We start from the raw sequence: 21108 nt of genomic DNA on the forward strand, positions 1-21108 counted from the left end.
TTGTGCGATCAAAATTTGAATTTTTGATTTTTCGAACGATTCAAAAAGTTGTTATCATAATCTTGTAGGGCCTTCAAAAATCGACTTTTTTCTTCCTCTTGATCTTCAGTTTCCGATACTAAACGAGTGTGCCTAAGGCTAATCTAATCAATTAATTTTTTGAAAGTTATCGTGCTCACAGACAGGCATACAGATAGACAAATTCATAAAAACCTGGTTTTCGGGTGCAGAGGGTCTCCAAATGTGAACATTTGACAAATTCAGCATTCAAATTCTACACAAATCTAATACCTTCTCTGATGAGAATATAAAGAATGGATTTTTAACAAATTAGCTTATCTTTCGATTAAATATTTGAATTTACAGTTCGTCCTTGGACTTTTTTTCAATATTTCGCGTTGTATCTTTTAAAATTGGAATTTTTATATTGTTTTAGAACTTTTTGATGATTTAAGCCTAAAAGCGAGTTCTATAAAAAATGTTTATCAGCAGATTTGTATAGAGCTCCTTGAAAAAACCTACAATTCTTCCGATACAATTTTTTATGTATCTTGCACTGTTTGACTAAAAATTGAAATTCTTGGTTATTGCGTCGCATTTTCAATGGATAAAACGATGGAAGCAAAATATTATTTTGGGGCTAGATTCAGGTATTACAATAAAACTCAGAAAAAAAAAACAGTCTCGAGTGGTACTAAAATGAGACCATTGGTGAGAACCCAGAATCATTTGTCTTACATTGAAAATAACAGCATGAAATTATCCTATTCAAAAAAAAAAAGGACGCGAAAAAAATAATACCGTGAAAAAAGAGATCTCTAGTTTTCACAGTATAACAGGTGGATACAGAAAGCTGGTTAACAAACTTCTTCTTCCTTGAGGATACAATAACAGTGTGACAAAGCCCGATTCGATCCAGTCATTTTTTCAAGATTTCTCGTGCTTTCGGACGGACGTCCGAACAGGCAGATAAAGAGACGGACATACGCCATCGTCAAAAATTATTTTTGGGTTTCAGGGGTTCGTTAAAAAAACAGCAGAGTGAAATTTTAGACGATCAAATACCTTTTCAATTATAAATGATAAGAATGTAAAAATTTGCTTTGAACAATTTTGAAGTATTCTTTTTACCAAAACTTGTAAGGTGAATCAGGGTTTTTATCGATGGAATGAAGGTTTTTGATTGATTCGCCTGAAACCAGAAAGATTTTTTTTTTAATGTGAAAAAAACTCTCTAGTTCCTCTGGGATTCGAACCCATGTCTAAAGATTACCGGTCTGATGCTGTTACCAACCAAGCTAGGTAGGAGAAGGACGACGTCGTTAAAAGTCTTGCAAGAATGTATATTTCCAATCTTATTCAGAAATTGAAGCTACCAGCGTAGCTAGGGAGGTTTTTTCACATCAAAGAATAAAAACCATCTTGTTTTTAGAATGGTAGATGAAAAAATCGAGAAAATACTAAATTAATACCCTAGTCAAAAAACATAAACTTAAAAATTATGTCGGATGAATATTGAAGATTTTTTTTTGTATTTACACATAAGTTAGCTTAAACTGATATGTGGGTCTATTTCAGTAAAGTTACAATGTTAGGCTTTGCTCGATTAAGGATTTGGCCTAAATTTAGATAAATGTTGCACTTTATGTTTCATTCAATGGGCTATATTGGCTTAATCAGTGATACATTTTGCACTTATAAATCGATGGCACTTGTAACTGAATAGATTCCCATGTAAAATGCATGGAGAATAATAACTTTTTTGAGTTTTTAGAATAATTTTTTAGGTTTTGGAAAAGTGTGATGGAATAGTATAAAGGCTTTTGGAGAATTATCCAATCAAGAAGTTCATGTATCGGACATACGGTGTTGACACCCCTTAAACGCCCTCAAATTCACGCAGAAAACTATAACGCAAGAATTGCAATATATACCATAATTCCTGCGATATATATCGTAATTATCACATTATAAGAGCGTAAAATCGTGATATCGTACATTGCAAAATTTTACATTATATTATTATTTTATTATATTAATTATACGAGGGTTCTATTAATGGCTAAGCGATGCTGGTGCATTATAATATCCTACAAAGCTCCAGAACCTACGTGTACGTTATCATACTGCGCTTTATTTCAATACAGAGGTGTTGCGATATCATTGTGCAATATCTTTTTCTCCGTGAAAGTCCCTAAAAATTAGGCTTAAATTAAAAATGTCAATTCTTCACGAAATCGACGTTTTCAGCACTGTATTGTGGTCTTTTTTTTACTTTAAATTATTTATATTGGCCTAGTTGAATATTTATCAACATTGGTTAGTTATTTTTTAATTGTTCAAAGAAATTCCATTTGTTTAAATAATGTTTTTCGACATTTTTTTGTTTATAAAAATTATTATTCTTGGTCTAGTAAGATATATATTAATATTCGTTAATTAATTTTTTATTTTGTAAACACATTCCATTTTTTTTAAAAGAGTTTTTTTTAATTCGTCAAACTGGCATATTCTTGCCGTTAATAATATAAATTTATTTTAAAATATTTTCCAATTGTATAAACAATAAATTTTTATTTATATTCAAAAACCTTTCATTTTTTAAACAATAATTTTCTTACAAAATTTTAAAGTCTTTTTAAGATGTTTCAACAATTAATTCTTAATTCTTAACAGGAACATACAATAGTCGAATACGTTTTTAAATCTATTCGAAAATTTTTTCTCCTAAGAGACATCTTTTGCACTTTCAAGTATACCTGTGGGCTTATAATTATTGATAAAAAAAATATTTCTAGCCAAACGGAATTTGTTTACATAATTAAAAATTAATTAACTAATGTGGTTAACAGTTAATGGTTAATGTGGATCAACAGTAATAATTTATATAAAAAATTTGGTTTCAAATTTATTCAAAAAAATAGAATTTGTTTAAACAATTAAAAATTAATCAAATAATGCTAATAAATATTCCACTAAAGAAATATTAATAATTTTCAATAAAAAAAGAATGAAAACAAAATTTAAACAAATTTTATTTGTTTAATTAACTTTATGTTATGAATTTTTATGAATTTTTTGTTTTTGACCAAAAATTCCTAATCAGCGACCCCGTAAATATCCGAGTAAGCACTTTTAGCTAGATTGTTCAATGTTTTAATCTTGGCCAAGATTTCTGATTACCCGGCCCACTGTGCAATATGAATAAATATACCATTAAACCAAGTTTTCCAAAAATAATTATTTAAACAAATTTAAATTGTTTGAATAATAGAAAATTATTTAACCAATTTCAATCAAGATCCCACTTGACCAATATGAATAATTTGAAGTAAAAAAAAAACGACAATACAGTCTTCAAAAGGTCGATTTTATGATGAATTGACATTTTTTTTTGAGGGGCAGTTTTCCGGGACTTGTGTGTGTGGGGGGGGGGTCAAACTCATATGTCTGATGCGCAAAATTATTCTTTGGATCATTTTCAAGAAGCCTCTATACTTTCCCTTCTTATTTTCCCAAACCCTAAAAAATTATTCCAAAAACTCAAAAAAGTGGCCTTTGCCCATGCATTTTATATGAGAAACTTCAAGTCAAAACCGGCACTTGTTAAAATAGAGAATACAAAAAAATGGAACTTTTTTTCGTATTTGGAATTAAATGGGGAAAAAATTGCCATAAATTTTTGCGGACCACCCTTATGTACAGTTATCTGAAATTATTGAGAAACGAAAAGAAAGAAATTATTGAAGAAGCCAAGAATCCTAAATTGTTTTAAATTGATTAAGTATCAAGTACATAACCTTTTTTAATTAAACTTAATTACTTGTTCAAAAATTCGTTGATCGTTTGCATTGATTTAAAACCGGTTGCAAATGCAGACACGTGTTCCTGTCGAAGATGCGTGCAGTGCGGTTGATAACCCTTTAGAGGGTGAATCTAAGGTAGGGTGAAGTCCCGTCGCCCTCAGTAGGAACTCCAGGAGAGGACAAAATTATGTATATTTTTGCCGGAATAATTTCTGGATGATGAATAATGGATAAGTTCTGTCGCGTGTCCTCTGTCATTATCGGGGGCTTCGAGAGCTACTCCAGGAACAGTGTGTGAGAAAGACCGATACGAAGATGCTACTCGAACTCTGGTACCGTTTAGTTCCCTGTGGTCGATGTCGTTTAACCCAAATTTATTACGAACGAACTTTGTATGCAGATTAAAAAATCAAGAGTCTCAAGAGTCTTTTTCTTCTTCAACCATCAACACTCTTTTCTTTTCTCTTTGAAGCATGCACTTGGAACTGTTTATGACATAAGTGTTTTCTCTGAGAAGTTTTGTTGATCTTTTTAATTCAATAGAAATGGACGAGTGAGCTGAACATTTTCAACAAAATTTTAATTGATATATTAGGCATACTAGATGATTCAAAGGAAATCAGAGTTGGGTGGTAACTTGTTACAAGTAACTAAGTTACTGAACACGTAGGTTATTTGTTAGTTTTAGGATTAATCTTTTGGCTGAGGATTTAGCTATTTTATTGGCAATTCGTTTTTTTAGAGTTGAATTCAACTGGGTTTGATTTTAAACTAAAACCTTTTGTGGTTGAAATTATATCAACTGTTATATTTTTCGTTAAGAATTCATCTATTTTTGCTGACAAATTAACTAGTTCGTTGAAAATTCATATATTTCGATAAAAATAAAATTTGTTGATAGGAAGTTCAACTATTTGGTACAAAATTAACTTTCTTGTTGACAATTCATATTTTCGGTTCAAAAATGCAACTGTTGCGTGAAAAATTAGTCTTTTTGGCTTAAAAATACAATGAATTAGTGAAAATGTTTTTTTTCATTGGTCGAAATTCGGCTTTTCCGTTTCAAAACTGATATAAATTATCTGAAAACTATGCTAATTATGAAAAATACTATTTAATAATGCAGCTGCGGAGACATAATGTCAACATTTTGTTGACGAAAGTTTCATTACGTTTCTTTTCGTTCTTTTCTATATATAAAATACAATTGCCACATAATTTTGGCAATATGTCTTCTTAGCCTCATTATCTTTTGATACTTTTTTATATTGAGCTTTGCTTTTAGCCACATTATTTTTAATTTATAAAAATAATTGGAAAATATACAAAAATGTCCCTTAATTTCATTTGAATCTTTAAAAAAATCTCATTTCTTTTAGTCAAAAATTCAACTATTTTTGCAGAAAATTAATCTGATTTGGTTGAGGATTCCAATATTTTGTTGAAAATGCGTTTTTTAAAATTCAACTGCATTTATTTTTAAATCAACATCTGTTTTTTGTGGTTTAAATAATATTAACTATTTTATTTTTTCGTTGAGAATTTATCTATTTTTGTTAAAAAATCATGTTTTTGTTAAATATTCAACTATTTGGTACATCGTTCATCTATTTGGGTGCAAATGTAGGAAAGATTTTTTGAAAATTCACCTGATTTTTTAAAAAGTGTTGTTTTTAGTTTGAAAATTCATCTCCTCTGTAAAGAAATTTCTGTCGAAGTTTCATGTTTTTTTTAAATTCATCTTTGCTGGCTCAAAACTTAACTACTTGGTCAAAAGTTGAACTACTTTGTTAAAAATCAGTTTTTTAGTTGAAAATTCATCTACTTGGTTGGAAAATTAACTATTTTGTTTTATATTCGGTTTTATGTTCCTTTTGCTCCTACTTGCGGCGCGGCATCAATTCTCGGAAGAACTATATCAGGGGGCCCTATATTAGATTTTCACTGTATTTGGTTAAAAATTTACTTTTTATTTGGAAATCAAATTCTTTTATTAAATGTTCGACTTTTTGATTTAAAAATGGTAGAAGAGTCAACTATTTGGTTGAAGATGGAATATATTCACTTAAAATGTTAGAAATTTAGAGCGTTTTAAATTCAATCAAACAAAAGATGTTTTGTTAGAAATTGAAAACATTTAAAGCCCTTAAAATTAAATAAAATAAATAATAAAATCAATAAATAAAAAAAATTGTTACTTAAATTTCAAAATGAGGTCTTAAATCTAGATAAATTTTACTGGAATTATACGAAACAGTTTTAGGAAGTAACAATTATTACTATTCTTGGCTATAGTCATACAAATAGTAGTATACTATTGCTATTATTTATTAATGAATTTTATTTTTAATATACATTGCTGTTTTCTTGCTAAAATATATTCTTCATTTCTCATTTACTTGAACTAATGCCTGCTTCTTTTAAAATTATGTTTTGATGAATTATTATCTTCGTTATTTTGATTTTCAAATTATAAAATGAAGGAAGTGAAAAAGTAACTTTTTACGTAACTTAAATCATTTTAACTGGTAACTGTAACTAGTTACTAAAAAAGTAACTTACCTTACACTGAACTGACGGAAATTTATATTTTCAAGAAGTTCCATTTTCTTTTAGTTTCGAAATTTGTACAAAGTCTCGAAAATCGTAAAAGGTACTGCTGCAAGAGCACTAACAAGTCTTAAATTTTGATATTGTATAGTGTTTGGTGTACTAGCTAACTTGGTCGGAGGATTTTGGACAATTTTCAATATTTTGGCAGATAATCGTTTATAACATTGGATGTTAATTTCGGCTTTAGGGCCAGGATAAATAATGTAATCAATTTTTAATTTAATAAAATGTTTCGGCACAAAATAGTAGCCCTCATCAGTGGCTAATTCTTATTCTGTAAAAACATTTACCAACCATTTTTTATCAGGGACGCAGTTTGCGAATACAAATGTTGTTTAAATAAGGAAATTATTTAAAATTTATTTTAGCACAGTCTTAATTGTCTTTGGTAATGTTTGTACAAATTAAAAAATTAATAAATAAAAAATGTGTTGTCTTTACAATAAATAACTGGAAAAATTTGAATATAATATCATAGTTACCACTTAATCTTTTGTATTACAAATTTTATTTATTATTTATAACATAAATTCAGCCATTTATTATGAGGACAATACACTTTTAATTTATAAGAATTGCACTAGACTCTCATCTTATATTAAAAATTCGATTAATTTGTTCTATTATTGTAAGAACAGCACATTTTGCTTTTTAAATCATATCACAGATTTGATTCTTTTATTCAATATTTGTAAGGAGAACACATTTATTAATTTATTATTTTTTGAATTTGTGCAAACATTAACAAAGACATTTAAGATTGTACCAAACGAAATTAGAAATAATTTCCTCATTTAAACTACATTTGTATTCGTAAGCTGCGTCCCTCAAGAAAAATGGTTTGTCAATGTTTTTAAACAATAAAAATTAACCACTGTTGAGGGCCACCATTATGCACCAATTAAAAATTAATTGAATTGTTTATCCTGACCCTAAAGCACAAATTGGCATCCAATATTATAAACGATTATATTTTCATCGAAGGTCAATATAATACCCTACTGAGTATTTTGGTAGACATTTTTAATTGAAAATTAGGGTTTTGAAAATTGCACCACGTTTAAACCATTTTTGTTTTTGCCATTATTGGTTAGGCGAAAAAAATACTTTCATACAAATGTATGCAGAAATTGTTGAAATCCAAGAAAAAAAATTATCAAATATCAATTTTTATATTGTTGATTTAATAAGCAATATTTAATTGTTATTTTGCAACGCTAAATGAATGTAATTTTATGTTAACCGCAAAGTAAGAAGCCGGTATTTTAAAATATTTTTAAACAAAAATTCTCCAACTTTTTCGGTTGTGAGAAAAGTAGGAATTGCCAAAAAAAGAGGGTTTCTGTTTTCTTCAGACTGTTTGCAATTGCGCAAAAATGTATAAAGTCAGTTTAAATTGTTCCTAGGAATGCTCTCTTATATCAGTGAGCAAATATAAAAGAAATATTTATTTTTATAAACATTTGTCTCTTCATTTTTATTTTTAAATTTTTAATGGTTTAAATAAATTTGGTTTCAAAAAGCATTATTAAGACACTTAGTATTATAGAGACTGTGTTGCTTCAACTATAATCTAAAAAACTCTATGTGTTAAAAATTAGCTGAATTCTGCATTTTTTCAATTAATTTGTTTTAAAAATTTACAATTTATATTGAAAAATAAATTAATGTCAAAAATTGTTATTAAAAAGTAAATTTTAGTCCGTTTTATGAAAAAGCGGAAGCCTCTTTTTTCAATAACATCTAGAAAGTTAATTTGTTTATTCAATTTGGGGATGATAAAAACATAGTTATAAATAGTTAACATGAAATAATTGAGACGAAAATTTTATAAAATAAAATATGATTCTTGTTGATTCTTATGAAAGAACTTTTACTACTTAATTTGCTTATAACAGATAAATTCGTTTTGTATTTGCTTAACAATATAAGTAAACATTCTTAGAAACAATTTACACGGAATAAAAAAAAATTCTGACTAATTTTAAAGAGGTCAAACTTTTGAAATTTTCAATATTTTTTTCGCAGCTGAAAAACTTTGAGACTTTTTTTGAAATATATCAAGAAACACATTTTGCTACTTCATAGTTAACTTAGGGTCTTTTGAAACATAATATTTTATTATTTTGTTTTTAATTTTGCTGTATTTGCAGCGTCGAAAACCAATTAAAAATTGTTTATTGCTAACATTTGAACAATTTCTGAATATATTTATAGAGAAACATTTTTCTCTTCGGATAAATAATAGCTGCAATAAAACTTTTTTGAATATGGTTCAATTTTCAAATAAAACTAACTACTAAACAATTATTTATTAATTCAGTATGCCAAATACTATGCAACATTAAAAAGAATGAAAAACGATAACCTAATTTATTCTTTTCCATTGGAATGCCTTAAATAATTTTTGAGGCACAAGTAATCAGGAAGTTAATTTCATTGGCATTGGCATTTTTATAATTACACATAGGATTTATATTTAAAAAAAGTCCCGTTGAAATACAACTACATGACTAAAAAAATCTAAAAATACGCAAGACTGCTTATAGGAAAAAAGTACAGGAAAAGTCCCACAAGACATATTTTGAACATTACTGTACTTAAGTAGTAGTTCAGCAGTACTTTTTGGGGTATAACCGGAAATTTGACCTTAAAAAAGTCCAGCGGAAAAGGAACTTTTTCAAAAAAATATTTCGGGTATTTTAGACCTTTTTAAAACAGAAATCCCATGAGCACTTGTACAAATTTGGAATAATAATATTAAACTATTGTAGTAATCTTGTCCCCAAAAATTATTTAAGGCTTTTTAACATTTTAAACATGAAAATTAAGAGGGACAATTCCGGCACTTTTTTCATAGAAAATTCCTGGCGAAACGGGAAATATTTCAAAGATTTTTGGTACTTTGGAGCATAAATTCCATGAGAAATTCTACAAATTGTGAATAAGACTAAAATGAAATTTTTCTAGTACTTTTTTCCTTGTTTGTACATTTAAAAAAATTTAGGATCAGATGATAAAGTACTGATTTGTCTTATACCCAGCACTGTAGCGGGATTTTATCTGGGATTCCAGTGGGATCCCAATGCGTCTTTTTTTAAGTGTAACTTCAAAGTTGAGTTTTTAACTAATTAAGGCCAGAATGAAAATTTGATTTTGCTTGTGTTATAAACTTCGGTTTGTTCTTAAAACTTGTGTTTTCTCTCAACAATAAACAACCAAATTGTATTCTTAAGGCACACTTGCATATTATTGCAAAAATTCTCTACATTTTTTAATGAAAAAAAACCCTAACACTTTAATTTTCAGACATAGTATCACTTGAACCATAACGATAAATTAAGTTTTTCAAGCTAATGAATTGGAATTACTCAACTAAATTTAAATATAAAATCAACTTTCAAGGGCACTTTTAATTTTTCAAGATTAATTCCGCAAAATCTTATTTTCGATCATTGGGCAAAATTATTTTTTCCTCCCTCAATTCAGTTTTCAATCAATCATAAGTTTTTTCACTACTATCGGCGAGAAAACTATAGGCATTTGCCTTTGAAGCTTAACAACTCAGTCAAAAAAAAAATGCTAGCGCAACAAAAAAATAGTCATATAAAAGCTGAAAGTGTTCCACGTAAATAAGCTTGAAGACGTTTATGTAAAAAAATTTGTGTGCTTAGCAGACTGACATACGTAAAAAAAGTAAGGATTTTCGGGCACATTTAAGAACAGTCAAGTTTAGAGCATTATTTCTTATACAAGGGGCAAAGGGAAAAATTTGAAAAAATTCATGAGTATAAGGAAAACTGTTGTGAACCAGTTACAGTTAAGAAATTTAAAAAGTAATAAAAATTCTTGCCTAAAAGTACAAAAATGTGCATCTATATTATCTTCAGTTCTAATATAGATATTAAAGCGATTCAAACTGCAAACTGTAAAGTTTAGGCTCTGAATTTATTTTCAATCACCCGTAAGGATGTATTAGTCTTAAATTTTGTGAAAATCGCGATATTTTGAGACATATTTTTTGTTGGAAAATAAGTGTCAGAAAGCAGGGGGGGGCCTTTTTTTGTTGCACTGCCGACCGCTGGTCCCTTTCTTCGACCCGTGACCAGGTGCCATCCAAGCATTCAGAATCAGGGGTCGAAGAATGGCACTTGCGGTCGGCAGTAAAATAAAAACGCGCCCCCTGCTTTCTATCACTTGTTTTCCAACAAAAAAATGTCTAAAAATATTGCGATTTTCACAAAAAATAAGACTAACACATCCTTCCGGGTGATTGAAAATAAATACAGAGCTTATCCATTACAGTTTGCAGTTTAAATCGCTTTAATATCTGTATTAGAACTAAAGATAATATAGTTGCACATTTTTGTATTTTTGAGTAACAATTGTTATTATTTTCCAAATTTCTCAACTGCAACTGGTTCACAACAGTTTTCCACATACTCATGAATTTTTTCAAATTTTTCCCATCGCCCCTTGTATAAGAAATAATGCTCTAAACTTGACTGTTCTAAAATGTACTCGAAAATCCTTACTTTTTTTTTACATTTTTCAGTCTGCTAAATAAAAATTTTTTTACATAAACGTCTTCAAGCACATTTACGTGAAACACTTTCAGCTTTTATATGAGTGTTTTTTTGTTGCGCTAGCATTTTTTGTTGACTGAGTTGTTAAGCTTCAAAGGCAGATGCCTATAGTTTTCTCGCCGATAGTAGTTCACACATTTTGAATGAATTTTATTTTTCGAAGAAACTAAAGATTTCAAGCCTAATTAAAATTTTAACATATTTTATATCCAATAATTTTCATACAAAATATTGAGAAACATTTTTAACTTTACCTAATCTTTCAAGTTCTGCAAACTTCAATGGTTGTTTATAAAATCTTAGTTTAACTCAAAATTATTAGCTGGCTCACTAATTTGAATAAGCTGTGGTCTATTGAGCCTGGTGACTAAATTTAATGGATTTTTACAATTTAAATGAAGACCCCTAACAACGTATCTTAATTTATCATAAACTTAACTTGTTAAACTTTAGTCTATATTGCTTTAATTCGAACTATCTAAATATTTTTTTTATACTAATAGAAGGTATTTAGCATTTAGAAGGCATTAGTGCTCAAATTGCAGGCCACTGGCCAAGAGATTACATCTGCAACAAATCACTTGAACTAATTTTCCACCCCAAGACACAATGCTACAGGGCTCCTCTGACAGAACAATCGGTTAATGAATAATTACGAGGTGAAAGTACCTTCTTAAAGCATAAAATATTCCATCCATACATTCATAAATCAATTCTACCTCCCTAAGCCGAATTCGATGACAAATCCCCTACAAATTGCACATCCTATATAAGCCCTACCAGTTATCAATTGAATCCACCATGATCGGCAAAACTCAATTACTATTCAGACTCCGCTTTCATAACAATGAGTGGATCAACTCGGGCATTATGACTGGCATCGGCTTATTGCACTTGACCCTCTAATTCATCCCGTTACTCTCGAAAATGATTCACTGCATCAATTTATCAATCACGCTGTAGGCCCAATGCGCCGATTAATCTCGGCTCATGGATCCGCGAAATCGGTAACTCTCTGGCTCCGGAAAAGTTGGCAACGCCGCTTACGGTGAATCTAGTTTTCCCGGCGTCTCTTCTCGGTTGAAAGGTTCTGTAAAGAGCGGTGGTACCTATAGTGCAGCAGCTATCTATTCTTTCTCTGGTGGAAGCGGAGGGGCCCGCGGGCCCCGACACGGTGCGCCGATGGTAGTGTGCCGCGCCAGGTCCGCGGGTGGATGAAGGTACAGTAGTGGTGGGATGCTGAGCCGTGATGCCCGATTCCTCACACACACTGGACCTAGAGTATACTTACATGCACGTACTTGTTCCCACTCTTGACCCTCTGGCCCAACGTCTCTCGCTCGCGAGGAGCCTCGACTTGGCCGCTGGGCATCATGGTGGCTACTTCGCTGGCTTCGTCTCGAAGCGAAGCAAGGAGCACACAAGAGTGCCCCCCCGGAGGGTCAAGGAACTCCCTCGGGAACAGGTTCACCTCCCCTGCCCACCACCCTATACCCCCTCCGGTCCATACCTTAGGGTTTTACTTATTTTCTCTTATTACTGCTGGGCATGTGGGGTGTTCACTTACGAGCACGTGGATCTGTGTATGGGCGAAGATGAGACTTGTTGATGGGCCACATTGGGCCTGTATTGGTCCACCTCAGAGCCTCCCGGGCCCCCCTCGGCGTCTTCGGCGGTACAGAGGTAGGCTGGTACTCCGATATGTGAGCACCCTGCGTATTCGTACGGTACGTATGGTACGTGACATTAATGGTTCGTTCTGTCGCGAGGAAGACCGATGGCTCGGTATTCCCCCATTCCGGAGGAGTTTCAAACTCTTTGAGTTTTGGCATCTGGGTCTTGAGCTCGATGACAATCGAGTTATCAGGGAAGAGAAGCCTAAATTGGCGCACCACTTGTGGGTAAGGGACGAGTCATGATGAGGAGAGATAAAGATGCTGAGGTCACTTTAAGGAAAAAGAGAAGAGACAGGTGGAGTCGGGGGGAATTTAGAGTCCGATTTCTTCTGAGGGTAATTGGGAGGAGAGAAGGTGGGGTATTGGAGTTATGACACCTGGGATGAGGATGATCACTTGTGCTGAAACTAAAAAGATGCTGTTACTTTTTCCAATTAGAGACTTCATTTCTGCATCACAAAATTTATTTGGGAGCTCGACTGTGAGAAATTTAAGATTTGAAGATTATATAAGTCTCTAATTCGCAATTAACAGAAACGGTCTTAATAATTTCTCGATTCTTTTTTCTTTGACAGACGAAGGCAGATTTATTATTCCGTCTATAATCCTAAATCTGTAGTCAATAATCTGGTACATCTCATAAATTTTTATAATCTTTTTAATTCCTACACATTTTTTATTTGGACCAGTTCAGAAGGAATCTTCCTAATCAAGTCTGACTTAAGCTCTGATGCTTTTTCAACAGAAAAAACTTTCCTAAATCCAACAGCCTTAATCTAATTTCGGATTTTTGTGAGTGTACTCGAATCCAGTGGTTCCTCAAATCCAAAGAAAAAACTGTAACAGTAAATATACCTTATAAAATCTTTGCTGAATAGAAAACTTGAAATATCCTTAATTGAAAGAGTTCTGATTCACATTTCCTATCAAGATTTGACAATGGGAAAGCAAAGTGTCAAAAGGGCGATTGATCATTTCGAAGCTGTCGTAAGAATTTGTAGATCTCAAGTAAAAAGAGACACTAACGAGTCGCTATTGAAAGTTTGTTACTCTAACTTTCATCTATTTGGTGTACCAAATGAAATAGTATTTTTTATTATTTAAACTTCATTGAAAAAAAATCAAAAAAGATTAATTTCAGGCAATAGAAATTATAGGCAGGATTAAGATTAAGATTAAGAGAATAATTCGGTGTATTCAAAATTTGGAAGTCGAAACAAAATCAGAAATATTAAATGAGAACAAAAAAGTAGGTTATTGTGTGAGGAATTTAATTTGCAAGAGAAGCATTTATTCCGTAAGGAAAACTTAAGATAATTGTGAATACTAACTAATTTCATAATTCCTAGTTTATAAATGTGCCCAATTTTATAACACTGCGAAGAGTTCAGAAGTATACATTACAAATTCTAAATGGGCCTGTAAATGTCAGGAATATCAGAATCTGTAAGTGGTCTTTTGATATGTAATTACTTTTCTCTTTTGATATAATATTTAGTAATAAAAATGTCAATATTTTCCTCAAAAAAGTTAAAGAAAAAAAGCTTTGATTCCATTTTACGTGAAAAACTCTCCTTTTTGCTTTTTTCAAACGATATAAAGATTTTATAAGAACAGATATTTCGGGTTCCAATCGTCTTTGGAACGTCTTTGGTGTTATTTAGTAGTTGTCCTAATTTCGCAGGTGGTTTAAACATAGTTTTTCAAGTATGGTTTAAATATGTTATTTTGTCTAGGAAAGTCTACAGAGACCATTTGTTTATCAATATTGTGTATGCAATATAATTTAAAGACAGCTAAGATGAAACATTATTTTTTGTTGAATGTAAATGTCCACACTGCGAATTTCTTAATATTCAAACATGTAAAAATAATAATAATGTAGGAAGACATATTTTAATGATCAACAATCTCTATTTTATCAAGAACCTTTGTCGTTGAAATTAAATCCACTTTTCACTTAGTGAGGTGACAATTAATGCACGTTAATGAAAATAGTTTTTTAAAACAATTTATTATACTTCATAATTATCTTTTTTTAGATAAGTGCTAGAAAGTTGCGGTTTTTTCTGCAATTTTTAACTGTGATTTGCTTTTTTAGTTATGACCAAATAATAAATAAACATCCCAGAAATTCATATTTTAAACAATCTCTTAATTTTTTTTGCGAATAATTTTTTTCTAGTCAAGGAAAGTAAATATCAAGTCAAAGCAGAAGAGAAAAAATGCAAAACCCATTCGAAGGACACAAAAAACTGTTTCAAAAAACGACGAAGGAAAATGAAAGTACAGTTTGTCAGCATGAATTATTGGGAGATTATCCTGTAGCCACAAGTGCGATATAGAACCCGATGTGTTAAAAAATCCAATTGAGAAACTCTGTGTCTCTGAGGTTAGGGATATAATTAAGAACTTAACAATGGTAAGGCTGCTGGTGTAGACAGTATTAACGTTGAAATGCTTAAAAACGGTGGCGAGTACCACATTACTTACTTCCTCGCCGAGTGAGTCCCGCTTACCCCGAAAGGGCCAATAGATTAATGGTATTAAAGATAGATATTTAAAATATGCTTCGAATTTTGTACATCAATCATATTAAGTAAAAGTTTTCCTTGAAGTAGATACAGAGAGTCTTTTCGTTTGAAGTAACAATAATAATAATTATTTGTTCCTAGCTTGCATCTATTATTATCTCACTACGTAAAAAGTTGACAAAATGTTAAACATTCATAAAAAATCACATTTTTTTTAGTAATTATATAAGAAAAAGATAATTACAAGCACTAATTAATTGTTTAAATAATTATGTTTGTTAAATTGCCTTAATTATTACTTTACTAAGTAAGTGATAAGTTGACATAAAACGGAAAATTTGAGGAAACCTGCAACTATCTATAGCATTAACATAGGCGAATAAAGTTTTCAACCCTGATGGTTTGTTTAAGCAATTATGTTTGTTAAATGTCAATAACTATTACCAAACTCAAAGTGAAGAGTGGACAAAAAGTTGAATAATTCAGACAAAACCGCAACATTCTAGCATTATACAAAGGTAATATTATTTAAAATAATAATTAATTGTTCAATCAATTATTTTTGCTGAATAAAATAACTCATTAAGTCAGTCCAAGTGAAAAATAGACACATGGTTAAAAAATTTAGAAAAACCACAACTTTTTACCATTAAGAAAAGAGAATATTATCAAAAATAATGATAAATTGTTTAAACTATTATTTTTGTTCACACTTATTAACTATTACCTCAATCTGAATGAAAATTTAAAAAAATGTGGAAATTTTGTGTAAAAATCGCGATTTTATGTTTCTTATCTAAGACAAAATTGCTAAAAACATTTGTGCCAAAACTTGCAAAACTCATTTTTTCACTTTTTTTCGTGCTCTGTGGCTAATTATAAAGACAAAAGTTAAGTTTTAACTCGATTCACATAATACTGACGATTTAAAATAAAATTGACAAAAGCGTATTTTTTATTATGGGAAATACGTCTTAAACTTCATATAATAAGAGAAACTGGATAACTGAAGGGGGCCGCGGTCTAAACCTGTTATTTGATATTTTTTCGAAATTGTTTTTTTTTTGTATTTTCTGGAAAAATTTTTATATGCAGTTAATGTACTTCAAATGAAACGAAAAAACTCTTTTTAGTTTTTAATGCATTTTCAAAAATCTCGTTTTGGCATTTACAGCATAGGATTGCCATCTAAATTATCCATCGCCGTGTAAAATTTCTGAAATATCAGTTAAAAGGCTTAGATCACGGATCCTTCAATTGATTGACACAGAAGGTGTGAATCTCGCGGCAGTGAGGGTACGTGGGTTAGCTTTCGCAGATGCTAAGGTTGATTAAACTACATACAAGCATGAAGATCATGGGCTTGAAAATTCATGTAAATAAAACAAAAATTATGCTGTTGAAGTAAAGGTTGAGAAAACAGTATGCAACATTGCCCTAGGATAGAACAAGCTGATAAATACGTATATCTTGAAAGCTTATTTACTACTGACGGAAAGATCGATGGAGAGATAGCCAGGCGTACGGACGAGGGTAAGAAGTTTATCAGCAGTGTAGGAGCTATTGCCAGAAATAAAAATATAACAAATAAAGCTAAAATTTCAATATATAATTATGAACTTGCACTATCTGTGCTGTGCGGTGTAGCAAGACCTAAAACTACCAAGAAAAGAATGTGAATAAAGTTAATATGATATTTTTATTTAAGGGTGATATTTCATCTATTGAAGAAGTCATCATGCTAAAAAGTAATTACCGAGATTTATTTTTATTATACTGGCAGTTCATTTTCTTGTGATGTAAGTTTGCAAAAATAAAAAGATCATCTACAAAGTCAGTAAGGAGAAGATTTTCAAAAAATGTGGTGTAGTGGAAACACTCTTTGACAAGAGTGAATGAAATTGCTTGAGATGGCTCGGACATGTTGTGAGAATAAAAGAAGAACGACTGGCGGAGCAAGTATATTTAGGCGACAAGATAGATAAAACCATATAAACACAAGAGCATGAGAAAATAAAAAAATGTATGGACGTGAAGGAAGCTCAAGTTGTATGCATGGACAGGAAAGTGTAGAGAAAAATAGTCTATAAGAATTGTGTGATTAAGAGTGCCAGAGGAGTGAGAGACGCCCGATAACCTACAAAACTTGGACACTAATGGGCTGGCGTGGAGGGCTTTACTTAGTGGATGTGATTAGAGTAAGGAGTATGGATCTTATGATGGAATTTTCAGTAAGTTTGTGTATTTTTGTGTGATCTGTTGAAAATGTCTTTGTGAAATTTTTTGCCTGGGGTGAATACTAGTGAGATTGATCAGCGAGCTGTGTTTGATCATTGTTGCGGAACGAACCCGTTATATTCTCGGCTTGAAAATTCAACTTTTTTAAAATAGAAAATTCGTCTTTTTGGCTTCAAAACTCAACAATTTGGTAGAAAATTCAACTATTTGAATATTTGCCATTCTTGCTTAAAAAATTTATCTGCTTAGTACAAAAATCCAACTATTTATTTAAAATTTTGTAGAAGCAAACAAAATACTTAAATTATTAAATTTGTTAAATATTGAAATTTTTTGGTAGAAAATTCAACTATTTTGATAAAAATTTATATATTTTGTTGAAAGTTTGTATTTCCGAATTGAAAATTCAACTTTTTTGTAGAAAATTAATTAATTTTTTTTATAAAAAAATATTTTTTGTGTAATAAAAATGCAACTGTATAGCTGAAAATTAATCTGTTTTAGTGGAGGATTTAATTATTTTGTTGGAAATTCATATTTTTTAGTTGTATTAAACTTTTTTATATTCAAAAATAATTTTTTTCGTTCAAATATCTATTTTTTGGGTGAAAATTAGTATCTTCAGTTAGAAAAACTTACGTAATTTGTTCAGAATTTATATTTTTGGTTGAAAATCCAGCTGTTTTGTTAAAATCTCATCTTATTGGTCCCTTATCATCCGTTGAGACGATTTGTACAAAATCAGTGAGAAAGTTCAAAAATATTTGTTAAGGAAAAGTTAAGAAAGAGTAGTATTAGCAGAAATCTGTGAAAAATAGTGTATTTAGTGTGAATTCTTCGAAATGGTAGGATAAAAGTGTGTCCGCTCAGAAATAGTGTAAAATAGTGTCAACAGTGTGGTGAGTCCGAGAACTTGGAGATCATGAAAATCACATTCTTATATTTCATGATCTATGTAAAATTGTCCGACTGCCGGAAGTACTTGACCCTGGGATACTTTTTTTTTTAAATTCCATGTACAATGACCAGCCACATGAAGCTTCTAAATTTACCACACACATGAGCCCACGATTGCCCTAGATGCCGGCAAACATCCATAATAGAAATCTTCAAGTAGAAAGGACCCTCTCCATCTACTGACAAGTTCCCACTTGATTTTGTAGATAAATCTGTACCGGAAACGTTCAATCGTTCAATCGTTCATCTCATACAAAACGAATGTCATTCGCTCCCAACAAAGTGAGCAGCTCCCGTTTATTTTACATTGTTAAAAATAAACTGCAGAGCACATAAAGTATCGATTTTTTATTATTTTTTTTTTGTGCGCGGAAGCAAAGGCGTTTCCTGAGAGATACGCCCGGGACAGATGGAGTCTATAGAACGTGTAGAAGAGAGAAGGAAGGTGGAATGAAGGTAGAACGCACACGGCGCGGCGACGGCGAAAATGTGCGAGCGTACACGCAAGGGTGTTTAAGTGTGCATCCTCCTGTCCCTCGCGCGTTTCAGCGAGACCAGATACCAGATTTCACCTGTGCTGCTGTCTTCCCTGTCTCGGGGCTGCTTACCTGTTCACTCGGAGCCAGGCCGTGAGTTCGGGCCTCCACCTCTGCCAGGGGCGGACTGACCCCGGTGGCATCCTGGCATCCCGGCATCCGCAATCACTGCAAGAGCCAAGAGCCAAGTGAGCCAGTCTTTGTGAAAACAGTGCATACCTGTTCTTAACTTCTTAGTTCTTACCACGTTTCTCATTACTCATTTTCAAATCACGTACTGGATTTTAACTACGGTTTAAAGGGAGGCTGAGAGTTACTGCTCCTGGAAAAGAGGGATTCAAAATGTCAAATTTAGTGAAACCTCAGGTTTAAATCGAGGGGTTTATCACTCAACTGTTAAGCGAAGACTAACTTTCTACATTTCAAAGATTGCAAAGGACTTTTTGAAGTATTACATCAATTTAGAAAGAATTAAAAAAATTTGTGATTTAAACTTTTAATAGAGATATTAAAAGTTTTCAAGGTATTCCGATGGGTTTCACGGAATTTCAAGGGACTTAACGAGATTTTAAACAACTGCAGAGATTTGAAAGACCTCAAGTGATTTTAAAAGAAATAAAAATTATGAATTAACGATATTCCAATAAATAAAGAACAAAAGGCTTGCAAGTGATTTAAATAATTTAAAGGAAATATAATGAATCTTAAGATATCTCATGGTATATTTAAAGTTTTTAAGGGATTTTAAAAAATATCAGAGTTCAAATCTCTAAATCCGAATTAGAAGAAATAATAATTAAATAACCTATTAGTAATTTTATAACTTACTTCTAAATTAAATGGTATGATTTATGTTACTAAATCAATCAGTAAAGGTATTTTACTAATCTGCTTAGTAGTACTAATTTAATAATGCAATTAACTGTAAAGGAAAAGTTTAAATTAAATTTTTTAAATTAAATTAATTAAATTTAATTAAAGTTTTAATTAAAAAGTTGAATGTTTTCTTAATGTGTATTCTGAGTTTACTGTCATGTTATTAATAATTGTATACAAGCAATACAATATTCAAGCGGTACAAGCATTTTCTACTTTCAAAACAAACACAGAAGCGCTTTTTCGTATGTAATTCGGTGTCCAATTTATTTAAGACAACTTTAAGGAGTTTGATAAGTATAAATTCAAATTTATATTAAATCAGGACCAAAAGTTCCCTCAATTAAAAAAGGCCCCTCAATTCTGTAGATTGCAAATCTCTGAATTGTTAATGAAAGAACTTCTCAAAGCTTTAATTCATAGATATTCTCTTAAAATTTTTCAATGCAATCCATTTTTTAAACTTCTGAAATGTTGCATAATTTTTTTTAAAGGAAATTTATTTAAAAATACTTTAGCTAGATAGCGAATAAAGATAGGAAACCGTTGAATCGCTAAAAATAAGCAGTTTTGTGATGCGAGTACAGTACAATAATTAAATTTTGTTATAAAATCATTTCCAAGCAAGTAATATTCTTTGGAATATTTCTTACTTTAATAAGTGCTAGCACGTGGCAGAGTGGGGAGAAATGCACTTTTTTCGTTCGAAAATGTCCAGAGCCTTCAATTTTGGCCCGATCAATAATTTTTTCACTCAAAGTGTGGAGAAACTGCAATTTTGTACATAACAATTTTTTACGTTTTATTAACTCATTAGATAAAATTTATATTCTCTTAAATAAATGTTCAGGGACTTATATAATACAAATAATTGGTTAATTATTTCATTTATATGTTAAAAAGAAATTTGATGAACAAATTATCAAATAGTCTTAGTATTGGTAAAAAACATTTTCTGTTTTCTGAAAGTGCTGCATATTAATGCAAGAATGACATTTAATTACGAAACGAATAAAAAAGTGTATAATAACCATTGTTGTCAATAATTCTTCTGACAAAATATTTAATATTGAGATTTTTTCAAATTATAATTTCCTTCAATCACCAGAAAGACTTCAGGTAATCCTTAAAATATTATATATTTATTAATATTTAATAACATGTAACAAATTAAATTTTCATAAACAAATTCAAAATTTCGGCCCTTTCGCCAAATACCTCAAATGAAAAATTGAGAAATAGAATTATTTTCCGTAGCCACGGTATCTAGAGTTATGTTTTATTTT

The sequence above is a fragment of the Belonocnema kinseyi genome, chromosome 5, assembly GCF_010883055.1.
Source record: "Belonocnema kinseyi isolate 2016_QV_RU_SX_M_011 chromosome 5, B_treatae_v1, whole genome shotgun sequence".
In the NCBI taxonomy this organism is placed as follows: Eukaryota; Metazoa; Arthropoda; class Insecta; order Hymenoptera; family Cynipidae; genus Belonocnema; species Belonocnema kinseyi.